The sequence below is a fragment of the Cynocephalus volans genome, chromosome 5 (genome assembly GCF_027409185.1).
Source record: "Cynocephalus volans isolate mCynVol1 chromosome 5, mCynVol1.pri, whole genome shotgun sequence".
Lineage (NCBI taxonomy): Eukaryota > Metazoa > Chordata > Mammalia > Dermoptera > Cynocephalidae > Cynocephalus > Cynocephalus volans.
This window is the reverse complement of record NC_084464.1, coordinates 53300753-53320635: the sequence shown is the minus strand read 5'-3', so window position 1 is coordinate 53320635 and position 19883 is coordinate 53300753. Positions and strand designations below refer to the sequence as shown.

Below are 19883 nucleotides of genomic sequence, written 5' to 3'. Positions count from 1 at the left end.
CGGGGCGGCGAGGGGCGGGGCGGCGCGCGCCCCTCTGGGTTTTCGGTAGCCCAGCCGGGTGGGGAGTGCATCCGACGACCCCAGCTCACGTGACCTTTGGTGAGCAAAGTGTTCCTGGGGCCTTCCGTGGGGTGGGGAATGGGTCAGGAAAATTCGTTGTCAGATACACCGAGTTAAAAGAAACCCATTTTAATATGAAATCGTTTCTCATAAAAAGCACACTCTTGGAAGGACTCAGTAGGTCGTCTACACTCGCAGGATTTTCCGAACGTGTCTGATTACTAGTAACACTCGGCTGGGCCCAGCCCCGTCCCAGTGATCTTACTGTCTGTGAGAGGGGCTTGGGAACCCGCGTTCCCCAGGTCATTGTCCTGAGCTGGTAATTTGGGGAAACCGTGTTGCACTCAACCTCGTGATTCTGTGTGAGGGCCTCGCGGCTTATCAATGGCCCTCTTGGAAGTAGAGCCTAAGGACCACCTGGTCCAGGTCTTCCACTCCATCCCGCTGCCTCTCGCCCTCAATTTACTCCGAGCTCGGGAGGCGGGAGGCGGGAGGCGCGTCTCTTGTCCGCCTCACTCCCAGGGCGTTGTGTCCCCGCGGCTGCCTTTGGTTTTCTGTCACTCGCCTGTCAACCCCTCTGGACTGGGGCTTCCTGGGGAGACGGGGGGGGGGGACCCCGCCGTGCCTTATCGGTCCCTGTTTATGGCTGCCCGGCCGGACACACACGCTGGGCTTGATCCTAACACTGGCCAGCTGGAGGACTTTGGGCACATGACCTAACCTCACTGTGCCTGTTCCTCCTGTAAAGCTGGGGTGGGGTTGATAGCAGGAGGGAAATTAGATAATACACAGAAAAGGTCTGTCGCGGTACCTGCCGTGTAGTAAGAGTTCAAGACTTCGCGCTTAATGTTGTTGCGGTTGAGTTTCTGGGCACCGCGCGGATGAATCGCGGACGCCTCATCCTCAAACCTGCGCAGCGCCTGCCCCGCCGCCCACACCTGAGCCGCGGCGGCGCCCCTCCCCCTCCCCTGCGGCACGTGGGGCGGGGTCTGCAGGCCAGGGGTGCGCGGCGCCGGAGCGGGGAGAGACGCGGCCAAACCTCAGCTGAGCGGAGTACCCAGCCCCTTTGTCTCCCCCGCCTCCTCTTCCCCACTTCCTGCCCAGCTTTAAACTCGGGATCTGCGGTGCGGCGCGGACTTTGTAAACACGCCGTGCAGGGGTGGAGACTGGCTGTGTTTGAGCGCCTGGGGGAGGGGTGAACTCCCCTCCCTGGGGCCGGTGGTTGCGACCACCCCCCACTCCCCAAAGACAGAAGCCAGGAGCGGCTGGAGAGAGCGTCTGCGGCCACAGTCGGTGCTCGGGTGCTCCGGAGGGGCTCACCTGCCAAGGAGGTAGGCTTTGGGGCAGAAGAAACCAGGATAGATGGGGTGTCAGCATCGCCCCCTTTCTCTGCGGCCTCGAAACTCAGGCTGGAGACCCGGAGTTGGGGGTACGAGGAGGGTGGGTTAAGGGAGTCGCCGCGCCCTTATCATCTCTCTTTTAGCTCCCAAAGCTCGGTTTGTTTTCCCTCTGAGTGAGCTGTTCTTGGAGTTAAAGGGCAGAGAAGCCCCCAAAGGCCCTGAGCCCCTCAATACGAGTATGTGCGAACATCCGCACAGCCTCCCTCCAAGCTCACCTGGAAGCCAGTGGTTTTACTGGGCTGTTCCTGTACTTCATATCTCAGAGATAGAGGTGGGAGGAGAGAAGGAGGGCAGACCAGTGTGGGCAGGGAGCCTGTGGGTGCACCAGCCAGCTAGGGCTAAGGGAGGAAGGACAGAGGACAGGTCTGGAAGGAGGGACCCCTTAGGGTTCGTCCTTCTGTGGTGTCTGATGGGTACATGGGTCATGGTCTTAGCCGCCTCTGTGTCTCTTGAAATGTCAGCAAGAGGAATAACTGAAGAAATTGGTTGCTGTTAGTCACGAAGCATCAACTTATTCCTCTGCATTGATTGAGCACCTGCTGTGTGCCTGGCATTGTAGGGGATGCCGAATGTACAATGGTGTTATTCATCCACAGCTAGTAAAGTCACAGAACAACAGAAATAAGGTGCCAAGTGCTGCGGCCGGGGTGGCTGAGAAGGCTTCAGAGAGAAAAGCACATTTGAGTTGGGTTCTGAAGAACAATAGTTCACCAAGCAGCGAGGTTGGTGGGAAGTCTTTGGGGGCACTTATTCCACAGAGCCGAATTGAACCCAGACTATGGTGTTGGGCATTGGATGTGGTGGCCCCCAGAAACAGTCTCTTCTATTTTTAATCCACTGTCAAGGCAACAAGAAGAGATGGGAATGAACAGGATGAATTCAGGGAAAGGCAAGTTTCTGGGATGGTTCCGAAGAACCCAGGAATTCCCAGCACTGGGAGCTGGAAGGGTTTGCCTGGGGATGCTGTGACAGTCCGCACAATGCTGGGCACCCACTCCCCATCCTTGGACTCTGGTCCGTTTCCCCTAACAAGTTCTTGCCCTCTGTCCACCACCTCAGTTCTTTTTGGGACGAGGCATGGGTGAAGAAGTGGATCTCCCATTAATTCCCTGCAGATTCTTCTGCCCTGTCAATTCCTGGGCTCCTTTGAGATATGATTGGCACACAATTTCTGAATTCATTCTACACCTGTTTGCTCTATCTGTACAGGCTAGAAGTCGAGAATATCATGGTAAATAAGTCAGAGCATCTATACCTGGAACTTGAAATTTAAAGCATCTCTGATAATTCCAGCTGGGTCTCCGCCTATGCCCAGTCCTTGAGACCATGATCTCCATGGTTCAAAGTGCCTTCTTCCTGTTTCCCTTGCTTCGAGGGCTCAGAATACTAGCTAACAGTTATATAGATAGCATTGTCAGGTACTCTAAGTGGTATAGAGATAACATCTCATTTAATCCTCCTAATAATCTTATTAAGTAGGCATTTTATAGATGAGGAAACTCAGGCACAGGAGGTAATTCATCTTCCTAAAGAGGATACATGAGATAAATGACAGAGCTGGGATTTTGATCCAGGTCACTTGACTTGGGAAGCCATGTTCTTAACCACTAGCCTAGCCTGCCTCTTTGACTGACCACATCGAATGTGCACTTGAGCCAGGAACTGAGGAGTTTCCTAAAGGGATTCCATGGTCCTGTATCTTGGGTGATACAGAAGAGTGTGAGCAGCAATCTTGGCTGAGCTGTAGTGCTAGTACTGTTTACAGAGAGCCCCAGCAGGCCAGGAGTAGGATTGTGGGGACTGCACAGATCTGGTATCCTTTCCTCATGGGTGTGTGTGTGTGTGTGTGTGTGTGTGTGTGTGTGTGTGTGTGTGTGTGTGTGTGTGTGTGTGTGTGTGTGTGTGTGTGTGTGTGTGAAGAGGAAAGAACCAAAGTTAGATGCAATAGAGAATTTCTCAACATGGATGTGATGAGCTGGAATCTGGGGATGTGAGAAACCAAGACACCTCTTTTGTTGGGAATCTTTGAGAATAGCAAAGATCCTTGTATTCTAGATTCCTAGAGGAACATTCTTGCTTGGTAGCTGAGAAAGGAAGATATCAAGAGTGGGAGCAATCTTTTTTTTGGTGGCTGGCCATTACGGGGATCTGAACCCTTGACCTTGATGTTATCAGCATCATACTCTAACCAACTGAGCCAACTGGCCAGCCTGAGTGGGAACAATCTTAAGATGCTTACCATCTCTCTTCCCTGTAGCTGTTGCATGTGAGTGTCTGAGCTAGTCCCTCCAGGTAGACTGGGACAGTGCCCATCAAGGGACCCAGGCCACAGGGCAGACAGAGTTTACATAGATTCCAGCTATTTTTCTACTTCCTTTTTGAAACTCAGTTTTTCACAATGGCCTTCCACACAAGTCTGGGGAGGCCTTGAGGTGGTGCCGCTCAAACTACCTTGTGCATCTTCCTTTGAGAGAGGGGTGTGTTTTGGAGGATGGGTGTTGATGCTGGAGTTGAGGGTAGAGGGTGGGAACAGGGTAGAGGGTGGCTGCACTGAGATAGCAGGTAAGCAGGATGTGACTGCTCAGAACTGTACAGACCGCCAGACTGCTCCTATGCCACGCACACATCTTTCCTCCCACACTCATAGGGTGGGGTGCAGCAGAGCCCTTGGCATGCATGGCCCCCTGCCCCAGGCACTTGCTTGGCTGTGAAGAACAGGTTGTACTCTTGAGAAACCACAAGAGGAAGTTTAGGGAGGGCTGGGGGTGGGGAAAGTTCTGGGGCCCCTGCCAAGTTTCCCTTTCTCTGTTGAGTGGTAGGTGTGTTTATCTTGCCCACAAAGACATTTAAATTTTAAATCCTCTTAGTTTCAAAGAGCTGTCACATCTTACCCCATTACTGCAAGTGGCCAGGGACACCCCTAGAAATGGGATTGGAACAAGTGACCCATTAGTTGGTTTTCACCTGGAATTCATGCTAATTCCAGAAAGTTTTCTTTTCTGCTTTCTGCCCCTTCACCTTTCTCTTCCTCAAAGCACTGCCCTTAAACTCAGACTTTAACTCAGAGGAATGTGGCTATAATGGCTACTTAGGAGTTGAATGATACTGCCAGGATCAGTCCTAAGTGTTTCACCTGCGTATCTCATTTATTATTTACCACAACTCCAGATATAAATACCTCTATCCCCAGCTTATGGATGAGGAAACTGAAGCTTAGGCTAAGAAACTTGTCCAAGGTCACACAGCTAGTAAGTAGCATAGTCCAGATTTGAACACAGTCTGATTTCAAAGCTGGTGCACTTTACTTATAAATTAACTCCCAATTAATTGGAGTTTCGATTTCCCCAACATATCAAATACAGAACAATAGGGAGGTTGAGATTAGAGTTGTTTTTAAAATGAGGCTGCTAGTGTGGGGAGGAGATGGCTTGGGGGTAGAATTGGAAGGGAGTCGTTGGAAGTTAATATATTTTTAAAAAAGGATAGCCAAGTGAAGAAAAAGGTACAGTGCTTGAAAGATTGAGGTCCAACTCTGGAAGGCTGAAGCAAATGGGAAGAAGATTTAGGAGGGATATTATAGCTGTATTCAAATATTTGAAAGGTTGCCCTGGGAAGCCCTGGGGTACGCAGTGGGGGAACTACTGGAGGCAGATTTCCAAAAAGCATAAGAGCTTTCTAGCAAGACGTTACCTAATCTCCTTCTGAAGAAGTGAGTTACCAGGTAAGGGAGTCTAGAGCGTATTCTGTAAGAGGGGCTTATGTCAGTGAGAAGACGTCAAAGCCTCTTCCGCCTCCAAACCTCCACTTTGACTTTTCACCTGCTCCCATCTCCTCATTCCTGTGCTCTCCCACTGGCCCTGGCCCGTGGGAGTCCCCATCTGTCCACCAGGTGGCGCTGTTGCCCAGTGTGTGCTCCAGAGCAGCTGGCTTGGTTGAAGAGCGCCACTTGGTCCTTCAGGCGCCAACTGGTTTCATGGGGCCTCTGCCCCCACCCCTTCCCCAGCTGTTTACACAGCAGGGCCCAGAGAGCCGCTTTGATCCGGCAGAGCCCCCATTGATTGTGCCCTTAGGTCTCCTCCAGGTTCAGGTCAGAATGTGCAGACCTCTGCTGCTGGGGCAAGCTCCCTTCCCCATGTCAGGGATCTCTCCCACACCGCCTCTTTCCCCTTCCTGACTTTCCCTGCCCTTGAGGTAGAAGGACCTGTGTGTCAGGAGCAGAGGACGAGGCCAGCGGCCCTCGTGGGGCACGGCTGGGTACCTAATGTGGCATGGTCTTTCAAAGGGCACAACACCCACATCATCTCCTTTAAGGGGCCTCAAAAGCCCTACCTCTGAAACTATTTGCCCTTAGCGGCCTGACCAGTTCTCCCACCCCGGTTGAAATTCCCCCCAGACAGCCACTCCCTAAGGTGAGAGGGAAAGACTGAGGCTCTAGAAAGGAGGGGGAGGAGAGGGTTGCTGGTGCCTCATTTATTGGTCCAGATCTGCTTGCTGACCCCTCAGACCCTTAGAAAGTCACAGAGCTACTAGGGCTCCAGGGTCAGCAGGCAGGGCCCGAATGAGCAAGGACAGAGGGTACAATTACAAGCCCTGTGGCACTGTGGAGGGCAGGCCCAGAGGAGGCCATGACTAGTAGTTCTAAGCACTTAGTGACCCCCCTACAACCCTATGAAGCAGGGCACCCATTTTACAAGTGAGCAAACCAAGGCAAGAAGAGGTTAAGCAGCTTGCTTTTATTCACACAGAATGGCTCCGCTGAAAGTCTTCCTACTCTTTTTGTTTGTTTGTTTTTTGTTTGTGGCTGGCTGGTAAGGGGATCCATCCAAACCCTGACCTTGGTGTTACAACATGGTGCTCTAACCAACTGAGTTAACTCGCCAGACTGAGCTGGAAGTCTCACTCTGCCATTTGGCTGTAAGATTTGTGTACGTAACAACTAATCGGTGCTGTCGCTCATGGAGTGTTGCTTTGCCCCTCACAGATTTGTCACTGGGTGACGGAGATGCAAAAGATTACTCAAAGCCCATCTCTTCTGAGCAGTGAGAAGCCCCAAAGTGGTTAACTTCCCTGGGACCCTCCAGTGAGAGGCAACCCTTCCTTGGGAAATTAACCCCAAATTGGGGTTCTCTTCCTGCATTTATTTTCCAGACCAGGAAGTTACAGGAAGAGACATGGGCGGGGTTATAGTTTTACAATATAGGCTGGTAACTTTTAGTGAAACAAGCCACATGACATTCCATAAGGCAATTAACAAAAGCTTGATCTTAGCAAACATTCCTTCTTGCAGCAATTTCTCAGTATCTTTATATAACAATCAGTAACTAGTCTGTCCTTGAGCCAGCAACCTTGTTGTGCCACAAATCTTTATCTTACACCAGAGACTTATAGCCTGAGGAGAATTTCCAGTCCTCCGCAAGGTCAATATTTGAAACTGCAAGGCTTTGGAAAACCAGGCCCTGTGAGGTACATTTGCTTTTTAGTATATTCCACAATGGAGTGGTCAAGAGAGCCTTGCTCTGTAGACAAACCACCCTGCTTTGAATCCTAGCTCGGCTCTTTTTTGAGTGTGTGAAACAGTTTCTCCATCTGTAAAGTGGGAATAACTATACTCCCTATTTCACCAGGTCTTTGTGAGTATTAATAATAGGTAATACAAGGGTAATTCAAAAAGTTCATGGAAAAATGGCATTAAAAGATAGTATGAATCTTTCCATCAGCTTTTGAAGACTCTTGGTATTAGTCAAATGCCTACTATATAACAAGTATCATCTTTTTGTGTCCTCACTGCAGCCCTACAAGGAAGGAAGGCACTGTTATGCCTTTACAGATAAGGAAACTGAGGCACAGAGTGGTTGCACAGAGACTAAGGGGCTGAGGCTTCAGTGCCCACGCTGTACCAGGGTCATGAGATAATACACACAAAGCCCTGCTGAGTTCTGGGCATGCCATAAGTCCTTATGAGTGACAACTGCTGTCACCATTATACCATCATCATAATCATTGATCAGTCTGCGCTCCTTGGGGTGGGCATGCGAGCTATCCAGAACCGAAGAGGCAGCCCTGATTTCTTTCCTCATCATCCTGCCTACAGCTTCATTTCGCACTCTTTTCTAAAATAAAAATTGGCCCACAAGTTCTGGCCTGTGGTCAGACAGCTGGACAGAATGCTTGAAGTTGGGGCTGTCCCAGAAACTCCCAGTTCTGGCCCCAGCTTCTTCTGCTTTGACTTACCCTCCTTCTTGTTCTCTGTTCTCCTCCCTCTCTACTGCTCCTCCCTGTGCCCTTCCCTGGGGTCCCTGAATTCCAGGAAAGGAAGCTGGAGCAGGGGCCTCAGACAGATGCAGAGCTTGAGCTCCAACTTGGACTCCAGCTGGAGGAGGAGAGGAGAGGCCAGGGGAAGGGAGGATGGGCCAGGGGAAGGGAAGCCCCCATCTGCCTGTCCCTGGGAAGGTATCTGTTACTCACAGAATCTTTCTTGAGCTCAGGTTTGTTAAGCTCACTATGCTGGGTGCTGTGGAATTAGCTATGAATAAGACCCAGGGGAGTGTTTATTCTTCTCTGGCAAGGGTACATGATAGAGCTGTCTTTGGGTTCTGGAGGGGAGGAGTACTGTTTCCTCCCAACAGTAGGCCCCTGAGATTCAAGGCTGCTTTTTCCTTTCCTACCAGCTCTACCCCCTTTTCTCTAAGAAGTATCTATTGCAGAACCACTAATTTGGAGACACTTCAAATGTGGAATCTATTTTCATCACAGTGAGAATGGATCTTGGGGTTACAAACTCTCAGATATATTGGGTAGCTGAGTGTAGGCCAGGGTGTAGAACATTCTACTTTTTCCAGGCCCTCTCTTTCTTCCTTCTAGTCAGCTGGTACCTGCTGGTCCTAGGGGCAGCCTCCATTTTTTCTTTGTATTGACTTGATTTCTACCTCTGGGACCCGGCTGACTTTTTCTCTCAGATCTCTTGATCTCCAAGGAAACAGTATTTTTCCACCTGGCCAAGCCTCTTTGGTTCTAACTCAAAACTCTTTACAACCACTGGACTTGAGCTTGGTGCCTCCTGGGTGGTCCTCAGAAAGTCTTTCTTCTTTCCTTCTGCTTCCCTGCCTTTCCTATGACATGGCTTCTAAGAGTCATTTTTGGTGTTCCTTGTGGGAATCTATTGTGTGGATTGTCTCTGAATCCTCATTTCTTCCCAGACACATGGCCACAAAGATGTTGGTGATAGTAATAGCATATCTTTGCACGACACTTCCTTGTGCTGGGGACTGTTGTAATCACCTCCATATACTCTGTACCATTTGTAAATGAGTTTATAGTAAATTACGTATATTTTTTAACTCTGTGTTCATTTATTCCTCACAAGAATACTACAAGGTTTGCTTTTATTACAGATGAAGAAATTGAGGCACAGAGGTTAAGTAACTTGCCCAAGGTCATACAGCTGGTCAGTATTGAGAGCCTGGTGGCTGAAAGAACTGTGACCTGAGTCAGACTTTTCATGCACTTTGTGTGTGTACATAGCACGTGCGTGTGTACTCACCCACCAGGGGGAGTGTGAGACAACACCAGGTTCCCTGTTGAGATGTTGTCCTATACATAGCCTCAGGACTGGGGGGGCAGGCTGGTAGGCCCCTGACCTGCCTCTGTGTGTGACATGCTTATGCGTGTGGAGGTGTGATGGTGTTGCTGGAATCCTCCGGGCAAGCCCAGAGCATCCTGGGTCCCTCAGTACTGTTGGCTGGAGCTTCAGAGTTGTCCACTAAGCCAGGCAAGATGGAAGGGAAGGAGAAAGGATGACCCAGCTCGGGCCCAGCAGGCGGGTCAGGTGTCACACATGACCCAGGAAGCAGCGGTGGGTGGTGGTGAGTGAGCCTGAGCCTTGCAAAGTGGGGCTGGAGCCCTGACCTATTTGGGGATCCCTGGATGAATCAGCTCGACCACGTCTGCCCCATCTGCGGTGATGGTACAAACAAGCTTTTCCTCCAGCTCCCCCTCCGATGCTCATTTTCCTTTCCTTGCTCTCCACAGCTCAGGCTTTAGGAGGAATGTGTTACCAGGGCAGTAGCGGAGGGCCCAACTCTGGAGCTGGTGGTCAAGCTGGTTCCTGGTGCTGGACCTGTGACCTTGGCCTTCAAGTAAGGCCTGAGGCCTCAGATACTCCACCCAGAAATGGGCAGCAGCCCTGGCCCGGTGTGGATGCCACATACTCTGTCCAGACGACAGGGCTTAATAGGTCTAGGACTCCTGGGCTAACCCACCTGGTATGTTCATCCAACAACATCTCTAAGTCTCAGGGACCTTGGAACTCTTCATTTGTCCATTCCTCATGTACAGGGGAGCTGCACTGTATGCAACGTTGGGTTCAAAGTCAGTGTATAAACAAAACACATCAAAATTGCCATAAAAGTCTCCTTAAATTGCTGATCAAACACAGTATTCATGGTTTGGGCATTCTCCCTCATCTCTAAGTATCTCCAGCATGGCCAGTTTTCATTGGAACAGATGGCTGAGTCTTTGGTTGAACATTATAATATATTCACTTTGGGTTAAGGGAGCATGCTATATAAACAGTACATAGGTTTCTATGGTTGGTTGGTGTTTCCTGCACTAGGTATAATTGAATTTCTGACATTAAATGTGCATGTTTAGGCATTCAGTATGCATGCATTTATGGGCTAGCTGGACCAGAAGAAAGGTTTGAATGACACTGCTGTAGAAATCTGTAGGAAGGAGTGGTTGCTTTTGGATGTGGTAACCAGGAATTTCTTCTCAAAGGTGCTATTCGAGAAAATAAGGAATGGATTTGATGAGAGATTATTCAGAAGCAATTTTAAATGGTAGTTGCTTTTGTATCTTTTTATTTTTCTGAATGTTCTGAGTTTTTTTTTTTTGTTTGTTTGTTTTTACTGAAAGCTATATTGTAGTAATAATCACTTTTTCTTTTTTCTATGGCAGTTAGGCTTATTTCTTATTCTTTTTCTATGGTATTACTGATTATTTCTAAAATAATTAGTGGCTATTTCTATAATCACTATTATTTCTGTAATAATAATTATTCTTAATATGACCACTTTTTAATAGTTTTTAAAAAATCCAGCAACACACTGGAGCAGAGAGGTAAAACACGAGGAAGTGTGAAGAATGGAGAGAAAGGGGGCATTTTTGAGACCCTGTATCTGCTTAAAGTGACACGTTAGGTCCAGTGCAGCAGTTCTCAAACTTCCTGGTCTCAGGAACAGTTTACACCCTTAGAAATTGAGGATCCCAAAGAGCTTTTGTTTTTGTAGACTATAGCTATTGATATTTAATTTCTAATAAAAACTGTAATATGAGAAATTTTAAAAATATTTATTCCTTTAAAGTAACAATAAGAAACTCATTGCATGTTAACATAAGCATCATTTTTTTTTTTTACAAAACAGTAACTGTATTTTCCAAAACAACAAAAAATTAATGAGAAGTGTGGCTTTGTTTTACATTTTTGCAAATCACTGTAATGCCTGACTTAATAGAGGACAGCTGGATTATCATTTCTGCTTCTGCTTCAGTCTGTTGCACTATGTTGTTTGGGTTGATGTATATGAAGAAAGCTGGCCTGTGACAGATAGGTTGTTGGAAAAGAAAGGACCTTAGGGACTAGTCTAGAGGATAGCTGGCTTAGTGGGACATAAAGCTGAAAGAATGTTTGGGATGATAGTAAAGAAGTTGAAAGAACAGTGTCGGGTTGGGAAGTTTGGACTTTATCTCTGGAAAGTAATGGGGAGCCATTGAAGGCTTTTGAGCAAGGAAGTGACATGATCAGAGGTATTCTAAGACGAATTCTAGGGAAGTAGTAGATTAATAGAATTGGCAAGAGAGAGTCTACACGAAATGTGAAAAGGATTGAAACTAGGGTGACACCAGTAGAAATGGAAAGGTGGGGGGTGATTCGGCAAAATATTTTGAAGGTAGAAGCAACAGAGCTTAATGATCATTTGGTAGGAAGATGTGCAGAATCCTCTGCCCTTTCCCTGAGAGGTACCGTGCATACTTCTCTGATGAAGTATGTTGCCCCATGTTGTAGTTTGCTGCCTGCATTCCTTCTCTCCTACTAGGCTTTTGCTCCAGAAGGTGTTCAGTAAATACATGAAAGAGAGGAATTCAAGGAGTACCCCCTGGATTTTTCAGCCCAGGTGACTAACAGCATGTTGGTGCCATTAACAAAATTTTTAAAATCAGCAGGAAAAGATGTTCCTTATTATTAAGTATCATTAACTAAAGGGTAAGGGGAGGTGTTAAACTATGAATGGGGAAAAATAGTGGGTGGACCTTGAAATATAGCATTCTCTTGGCACGGAAGTATATTTTTCTGGGTGCTAATAATCTGGAGAGAAACATAAAAAACATCTAGGAGAGATTGCTTTATCTTTATTCTCAAGTAACTCAAGTCCAATTAGGACAGTGTTTTTCAAAACTAGAAATGTTTTCATTTTAACCCATTTTATATATACACCTACAAAAGCACATTTGTATGTATGTATAAAACAAACAAGCTTTACTAAACAACACTTTTCCTTGCTACAGATGATATACTTTTGATATTATCTTTTTTATTCTGTTGTATTATTTCATTTTTAAAACATGCTGGCCATGATTAGCTTCGTGACTTAATGAGCCAGTAAAGAGTCCTGACTTGCAATTTGAAGGGAGGTTTCAGCTCGTATTCTCAAGGTTCTGTTAACAATAGAAATGGACTGTTCAATATAAGGCAAAGGGAATTTGTTGGATGAGGTTCTGGTACTCAGATTCACCAGGAAGGCTGGAGAAACAAGCTTGGAAATGGGTAGAAACTAATCAAGTGTCCAAGGGCTGGGAAGAAGGAACTGGGTGCAGCTTACGGTACCTTCTGCCTGGCCAGGCATGGTGAGAATGGATGGGCTTCCGTGGTGCGGGGCAGGCAGCCTGGCCCTTGGATTTACCATCTGGGGGCCCCTTTTAGTAGGGGAGAGGGAATTCCATCAAAAGAAATGACAGTGCTGTAGGGAATGTAACTAGACACTTGGTAGCCAAAAAAAAGTAAAGGCTACAGAACGTAACATGACATAGTCACATAAAAACATATCTAACAGTGAGTGATGTCCTTATGCAGTAGTGAGTCTAAAACGGGCATGCTTCTCATGCTAAATTCTACCTTCAGACAGCAGTTGGCCATGGGTATAGAAATCAAATACTTCCAGAATATTTCAGCCCTGCCTTGGTAATCTCACCTTTTAGGGTCTGTCCTAATTAAATAATTATACATGTAGAAAAAACTTTGTGATGATTTTCATCGAAGTGTTTGTTTTTTCAGCAGGTATTTTTTTGGCAGCTGGCTGGTACAGGGATCAAACCTTGGACCCTGGTGTTATCAGCACTATGTTCTAACCAACTGAGCTAACCGGCCATAGTGACAAAGATTTGGAACAACAGAAATGACTCATAGTAGAGCATGGTTGAGCAAGTTGTAGCATAATCTATTAAATGGAATATTAGACAGCCATCAAAAAGTCAGTTGAAAAAATATGTGGTAACGTGAAAATTGCTTATTATAGTAATGTTAAAGGAAACAATCAGGATACAAAATTGTACGTGTAATATATTTACAACTGCATGTTTTCTACATATTTTACACACATGCACACACACATGCACACAGAAAGACTGGAAAGAAATTTGCCAAAACGTTAGCAAGCGGTTGTTTTTTGGGGTAGGCAAACTCAGGGAGTTTTTTTTTTTCCCTACGTTTTTCCCTTTTTCAACATGTTTCGCTTCTTGTAATAACATGAAAAATAGAAAACACATCACAAGTCGTGTTTCCGTAAGTATGTAGAAAATCAGTCATACTACTTTCATAGCATCTCAGTGGAGACAGAAGGTGCTGAGTACAAAGCTGGCAGTGAGGAGTGTGGTGAGAAGGCCCGGAGGAGACCCTGGGGTGGACTGGAAGGCCACAGCTGCCTCTGCCCCAAGGCCCCAACATAGCCAGTATGACCTGCCAGCCCTTCAAGTCCTGTAACACCAGTGAAACTGTGAGATACCCAGGCCACTCTGCCTTGGCAGTTGGGGGTGGGTGAAGTCGGGTGAAGGTCGGATGACTCACTTTCAAGTCCCACTTACCCATGGATGGGCACAGAGGGGCTGGTGTGGGGCAGGCATTCCTTCCTGAGGCTTGCTTTCCTTTTGAGCAGTGAGGGCCTAAGGTGGTGAGAGCAGGAAGCAGGATTGTATCCCACAGAGTCTGCCTCCCCAGCTCAGCAACAGAGGAGGAGGTGGAGTCTGGACTGAGCCCCACGATAAGGAATATGCAGGAATATGCAGCAGCTGACGTGGAGATCAAAATAAACAGCTGTGCCCCCAGGAGAGTGAGCTCCGCATTCCATTCTCTGATCCCACCCCCGTTCTCCCCTCTCCCAAGTGCCTTCTACACCCCACCCCCACACAGGCTCAGCATCCCCATCCGCTGCAGGGGCCTCCCCTCCGGCCTTGGCTTAGCTCCCTTAGAGCTGCCTTCCCACACCCGCCCCCCCCCCCCCCTTACCCAGGGCTGTGGGGCCGCTCTCCAGCTGTCTGGAAGGAGTGAGTACTCAGGACAGGTGGCCGGAGGTGGATGGAGAGGGGCCTCTTCCAGAGCCAGGCTCCACTTGCCAGGCTGGGCCACCCTCAGACTCTCCCCTGGGCCACCCCAGGAAGGCCTGAGAACAGAAGAGGGTCAGGCTGTGATGGCAAATCTGGGGAAGCTGAGGCAGGACCTGGGGCATGGGGAGGAGGGTGTGGAGAGGTTCTGCAGGCTGGGTCTGCAAACATCTGGTCAGCTCTCACTGTGGGTGGGCCCTGCCCACCAAGAACTCACAGCCCAGTAAGGGAGACTGAGGTGGCTTGTGGGGGACATTCCTCATCAGCGTGTTTAGGGGTACTCACAGCTCCAGGGAACCCCCTGCAAATCTCTGTATCTCCTAAGGATTCAAGTAACTGCCCCAAATACCCCAGACTACTTTCTAGACATGCTAGCCTGGGATTTAAAATCTAAGGGATAGAAGAAGCAGATGTTTTCCAACTCCTGGGGCTGGGTGAACCCCTTAGGCCACCGTGAGTAGTCATTAACACCCCTCCTTCTGTACTATCCCATACCAGTTCCAGTTGAACAGCAAGACTTAGCAGGACCTGGGCACTTGAGGGACTTGGGGCCAGCACTGGTTTTTCCATGTAGTATCTCCACGTCCTGACGATGTTGGGACTGTACGGATATAATTTCTGTATTCCTAAGCTTGTTTGTGGACTCCATTCTGGGTGCACAGAGGATCAAATCCAGGGGCCGATGGGTGGGATTTGCCCACTAAGGAACATCAGGCACCTTTGCCCTTGGTGGGAGGATGGTTGAAAGAGGGAGGCAATGGTGGGTTCCAAAAGCTGCCCATTGGCCTGGCGTTCTGAGGGGAGGGCACTCCCATCCACCCCCAGTGCCCAGTGAGAGTAGGTATGAGGTCTCTCTTCCCTGTTAGTCTCTAATTGCTGGCAGCCTGGTATAGTCCCATATCTCTGTATGTAAGCGACTCCCTCAAGGCCCCCAGATCCCTCTAATGTCCCACATCTCCAAAGACTGCTGGACATGCCCTGCCTTGTATAGCCAGCCCCAGCCTGCAGACTCCATCAGTATATGCTAATGATAGCCAGGACTGGCCATATAATTTGCAAGGCTCCTTGTTCAAAAATTATTAAGAATTTCAAGACGCCAAGGTCAAGGGCTTGGATCCCCATACTAGCCAACTGCCAAAAAAACCAAAAAACCAAAAAAGAAGCCCAAAGAATTTTAAGATGGTCATGACAAAGCATTACACCAAGACTGAGACCCTTCTGAGTGAGGGACCCTGTGTGACACTGCACAAGTCACAGTCCCATGAAGCCAGCTTTCCTTATAGCTAACGCTTTTATTCAACCCTTGCTGTATGCCAGACACCATGCTAGGCTTCCTATGCATGATCTCATTCCTTCTTCTCAACAGCCTTGGTATCTGTATTGTGCAGACGAGGAAACTGAAGCTTTGGACAGGTCACCTAACTTGCTGAGGTCACCCAGCTCTTAAGCGCTAGAGCTGGAACAGGACCCAGCTTGTCTGATTCCAGCGCCTGAGCTCTTACCCACCACCCTGGGCAGCTCGAGCCTCCAGGGCCAAGGAGGTTGCAGGGGAGGGCAGCTGCTTCCTGTCTCCTCCTTTTGCCATATCAGGGGCAGGAAGGAAGATGAGGCAAGAAACAGCAGCTGACAATGTGGCAACAATGGTCATGGTGGTGAGGGTGGCCAAGCCAGGCAGAAGCTCTGGGGCAGAGACAAAAGCGAGATGGGCCCAGGAATGGTGTGAGCTGCAGGCAGCTGATAGGCACCGCAGCTGTGTCCTCCACCCTCTTGCCCAGGCTGGGCATTGCTGAGCCCTCTCTTCTCCCCTCCCCTGATGTCACCTTCAGCTCTGCCTCTCTCTTCCTCTTTGTGGCTGTAGTTTCTTCTCCGCAGCTCTCTGCCCCTCTCCCTTCCTGTCCACCCTCCACTGGGGAGGTCATTCAAGTCTCTTCTCCAGCTGTGTCCTCCAAATTCCCATACTCATCTCCATGGTAATAATGCCACAGTTTAGTGAGCACCTACTATGTGCCAGGCTCACAGCTAAGGACTTTACAAGTGTATAATCTTGAATTTTCTCTACAAACCTATAAACAATTACTGTTACTCCCATTTTATGAAGGAAGAAACTGTGGCCTAGGCAGGGTAAGAGATTTGTCCAGGGGACAGCCGGTGAGTAGTGGAGAGGAGACTTGGGCTCAGGTGTGAATTTTCTGCTCTCCCCACCCCCACGCCCTCTCCATAGGACGACAAGATGCAGTGGCTCCCTGAGCATGGAAGAGCCTTTTCTTAAAAGGAGGTAAACAGTTTGAGAAGTGGTCAGTTTGAGGGGAGAATAATTGTGTATTGTGCGGAAGGGAGACATTCACCTCCGGCCTCAATTTGGCATTAGCTGGGTGGAGGCTGGGGGTGCCTTGTCTACCAATAGGGTAGTCTCTGACACTGGGGAAGCAGACCTGATGGAGCTGGAGGGAGGGGCTGAAGGGCTGAGGACATAGGGGAGGAGGAAGGTCCCTCTCCCACACCTTTACCCATCAGTGTCTTGGCACCAAAGAATGGACTGGGGTAGGCATTAGGCGATGTTAGGCTGTTGTAACAAAGACCCCCCCAATGAATAGCTTAACAAAATGGAAGTTTCTCACAGACAAGTCTGGGTAGGTGATCTAACCCCTTGAGGGTGTTGGGACCCAGGTGCCTCTGTGCTGTTTCTCCCCTGTGCCCTCAGTGTGGGAGATAGCATGCCACTGTGTCCCCAGGGTCCATTACCCAGCCAGTGGGAAGGGAGAAAAGTTAAGAGGAAGAGGAGGCACTGCCCTTCCTTTTCAGGACATCACCTAAAAATTGCCAGCTCACTTATCTCTCTGGCCAAAAGTTGGTCCCCTGCCACACTTAGCTGCCAGGGAGGCAGGGAACATACATATACACTGGGGCTTCTAGTACAAAAGGTATAAGAAGGGGAAATGGATTGGGGGAGCAGGTAGCAATGCTTGTCACAGGGTCCGGATGGGAAGGGACCAAGGGGGAGGATGGCTTTACTATGTGGGACCTCTGGGAGGAAGTTGTTCTCAAATGTACTTGTCTCTGTGGGAGGGCTAGGGCACAGGGGCCAGCACCCCCTTGGCTAATGCCCTCACCCCTGGACTCCCTCCTCTCTGGCCAGAGATGGAGGGTCTGATTCTCCCCTGTCCTGACCAGAGGCCCCATGGCGGTCGTTTTGGAGCCTTGTCCCAGGAGTGTTGTAAGCTGAGGGTGGTTGGTTGAGGAACACCACATTCGCCCCTTTCAGGAGATCCTGTTGTTCTCTGAGGTGGAGGAGGGTAACGTCCCCACGGCTCAGTGAGGTCACTGAGAAGGTCAAATGCAAACTTCTTGATCATCGGGAGATGGGGAGTTCGGAGCTCTCAGGGCCAGTCACAGAGATGGGTGGAAAGTGAGCGGAGGTGAGGCAGGGAGGCCGAGGGTTGTCAGAAATAAGGGACAAGGTTCTCTTCTCTGGAGATGGGAATCTCCAGCTTGCTAGATGCCAACAGGCAGTGTTCTGGGTCCGTCATGGAGTCATTCGTTCATTCATCCGTTCAGTGACTGTTTATTGAGCACCTGCCATGGATATGCCAGGCATCGTGTTCAGTGTGGGTGAAAGAGAAATGAGCAGGACAGGCATGGTCCCTTACCTCATGGAGCTTACAAGCCCTTGGTTTTGCCTGGTCTCCTTTCTGCCACCCTTGTGGCTCAGAGCTCAAAAGGTCTAGAAGGAGCCCCTGAGAGCATGTGGCAGGCCCTCACTTCAGATCCTGATGCCTGCCATCTTGGGGAGGCCCTGGGTATAGCGTGGGCTGGGGGTGCCGATGGGGAGGGCGGTGGAGCAGGCATGGAGTGGTGGTTTCACTTCTCTCACACCAGGCGTGGGACCTGCTTTTTCTCAGAGGATGAGGTTTGTGACTTCTCATGAGCCTAGAGATGCCCTCTCTCACCTCTCCTCCAACGCTACTGGTCCCACCCTGTTCAACGTTAGATGGAATCCCTCCTTTCTGATACCCATGACCCCTGTTCACCAACTGCACATCTTTGCTCCAGGAAAGAGGATGGTGTGGGAAGTGGAGATCTGTGTGGGGACCTTTCCTTGTGAGGTTTTTGGTCTCTAAGGCCTTCTTTGGAACTCATCTTCCTAGGATACCTTGACCTTGCTGGAAGAGAGGCCCCCTGCCCTTGCCTCCTCACACAGCCACCCCTGCTCTCTGTTTGCTCTCACAGCATACCCCAGACCCTCTGTCTGCCTGTGGGCATCTGCCTCTCTCATACACCTCTCCCTTATTCCCTGAGGCAGGGCCTTGTTCAGGCCCTGCTCACCTCCTGTCTGGACTTCCGAATGGCCCCCTCAGCCTCCCAGTGTCACGTCATGCTCTCTTGCTACTGAGCAATGCCAGTGGCATGGTTAAGGAGAAGAACCCCTCCTTGTATTAGTCTATTTCTTTTGCTTATAACAAAATACCTGGAACTGGGTTATTTGTAAGAAAATAAAATTTATTGCTTACAGTTTCAGAGGCTGCGAATTCCAAAGTCCAGGGAACACACTTGGTGAGGGTCTTCTTTGATGGTGGCTTTACAGCAATGCGGGGGTCTTATATAGTAGAAAATGGCAGAGCAGAGAGAGAGAGACTCTCATGTGCTCTCCTTTTAAAGCCCTCAGAACCACGCCCCTGATCACCATTATTAATCCAGTCACTACGGCATGGTTCCACAATCTAATCACCTCTTCAAGGCCCCACATTTCAATTACCATAATAGGATTTCCTATCCTCAACAGTTACAGCGGCAATTAAGCTTCCAACATGTGAACTTTTGGGGACATGATTCAGTCAATCCACAGCACTCCTCATGGATGAGGGAGGGTGAGATCCTCACAAGGTGCAGGGTCTTTCATGTGTCTCTGCCACACATCAGCCGTGTGATCTGTGTGAGTTCTTAACCTCTTTGCCTCTCTGTGCCTTAGTGTTCACATCTGTAAAATGGGAATAATAATAGTATCTACCTTAAGGGCCATTAGGAGGACTACATGAGTCATTAGGAGGCCTCATGAACATACAGCATTCAGAACAGTGCCTGGCCCATAGCAAGTGTTATGTATTAGGCTATTCTTATGATACAGGTGTTTGCCATTTTGATGAAAAACTGTAGCAAAAGTTTTAGGCCCCAACAGTGGTACATAAACCTAGGGATCTAGGCCAAATAAATAAATGAAACCTTCAGAGTCACATGGCCCCACCTCTGCAGTTAAGATGGGCAGTGGGAGGACAGGGCCCTGTCTGCATCCCATCTTTTTGTCTTTTAGTGTTAGATTTTAGATTTTATACTTAGCAGGTGTTCAGTGGATGGTGGAATAGATGCAGACTGGGATTTGCAGGTGTCCAAAGGTACAGCTGCCCAAGTTATTATAATATTAAAATATAAGCCGATTCTCATTTGCAGTCGTTCTGTGCAATCACCGGGAACACTGAATTGGTGAATACTGAACCATTGCTCCTAGGGAAAATACAGGGTTAGGTTCCTGAGGATCTCTGGTCACAACATTTTCATCAGCTGATTGATACTTAACCTTGTTTTGTTGTGTTTCTTTTTAAAGACACTTTATTTAATATATATTGTCAATTCATTAACACTGAACTCACGGCTAGCAGCACTATAATTCATGCCTGAATAAAGGTTATCTAATGTAATTTCTCTGTAAGGCACATATAGTCATCTTGCATTAGACAGCATGTTAACTCTGTGCTTGGGGGCCATTTTAAACAGCAAAAC

The 19883-nt window shown here is 48.6% G+C and overlaps 1 protein-coding gene across 3 annotated transcripts in view; it reads left to right on the top strand.

The window, feature by feature from the left end:
* The first annotated feature begins 12 nt into the window (after window positions 1–12).
* Window positions 13–19883, top strand: part of CCND3 (cyclin D3) — an 86139-nt gene continuing 66268 nt past the window's right edge. For 2 of the 3 annotated variants that reach the window (XM_063096615.1, XM_063096613.1), the window contains exon 1: window positions 1136–1391. The gene's annotated coding sequence lies outside the window, so the exon portion shown is untranslated. Of the gene's footprint in view, window positions 100–1135; window positions 1392–19883 lie in introns of those variants that run through there. The other variant, XM_063096614.1, reaches the window with a different exon arrangement.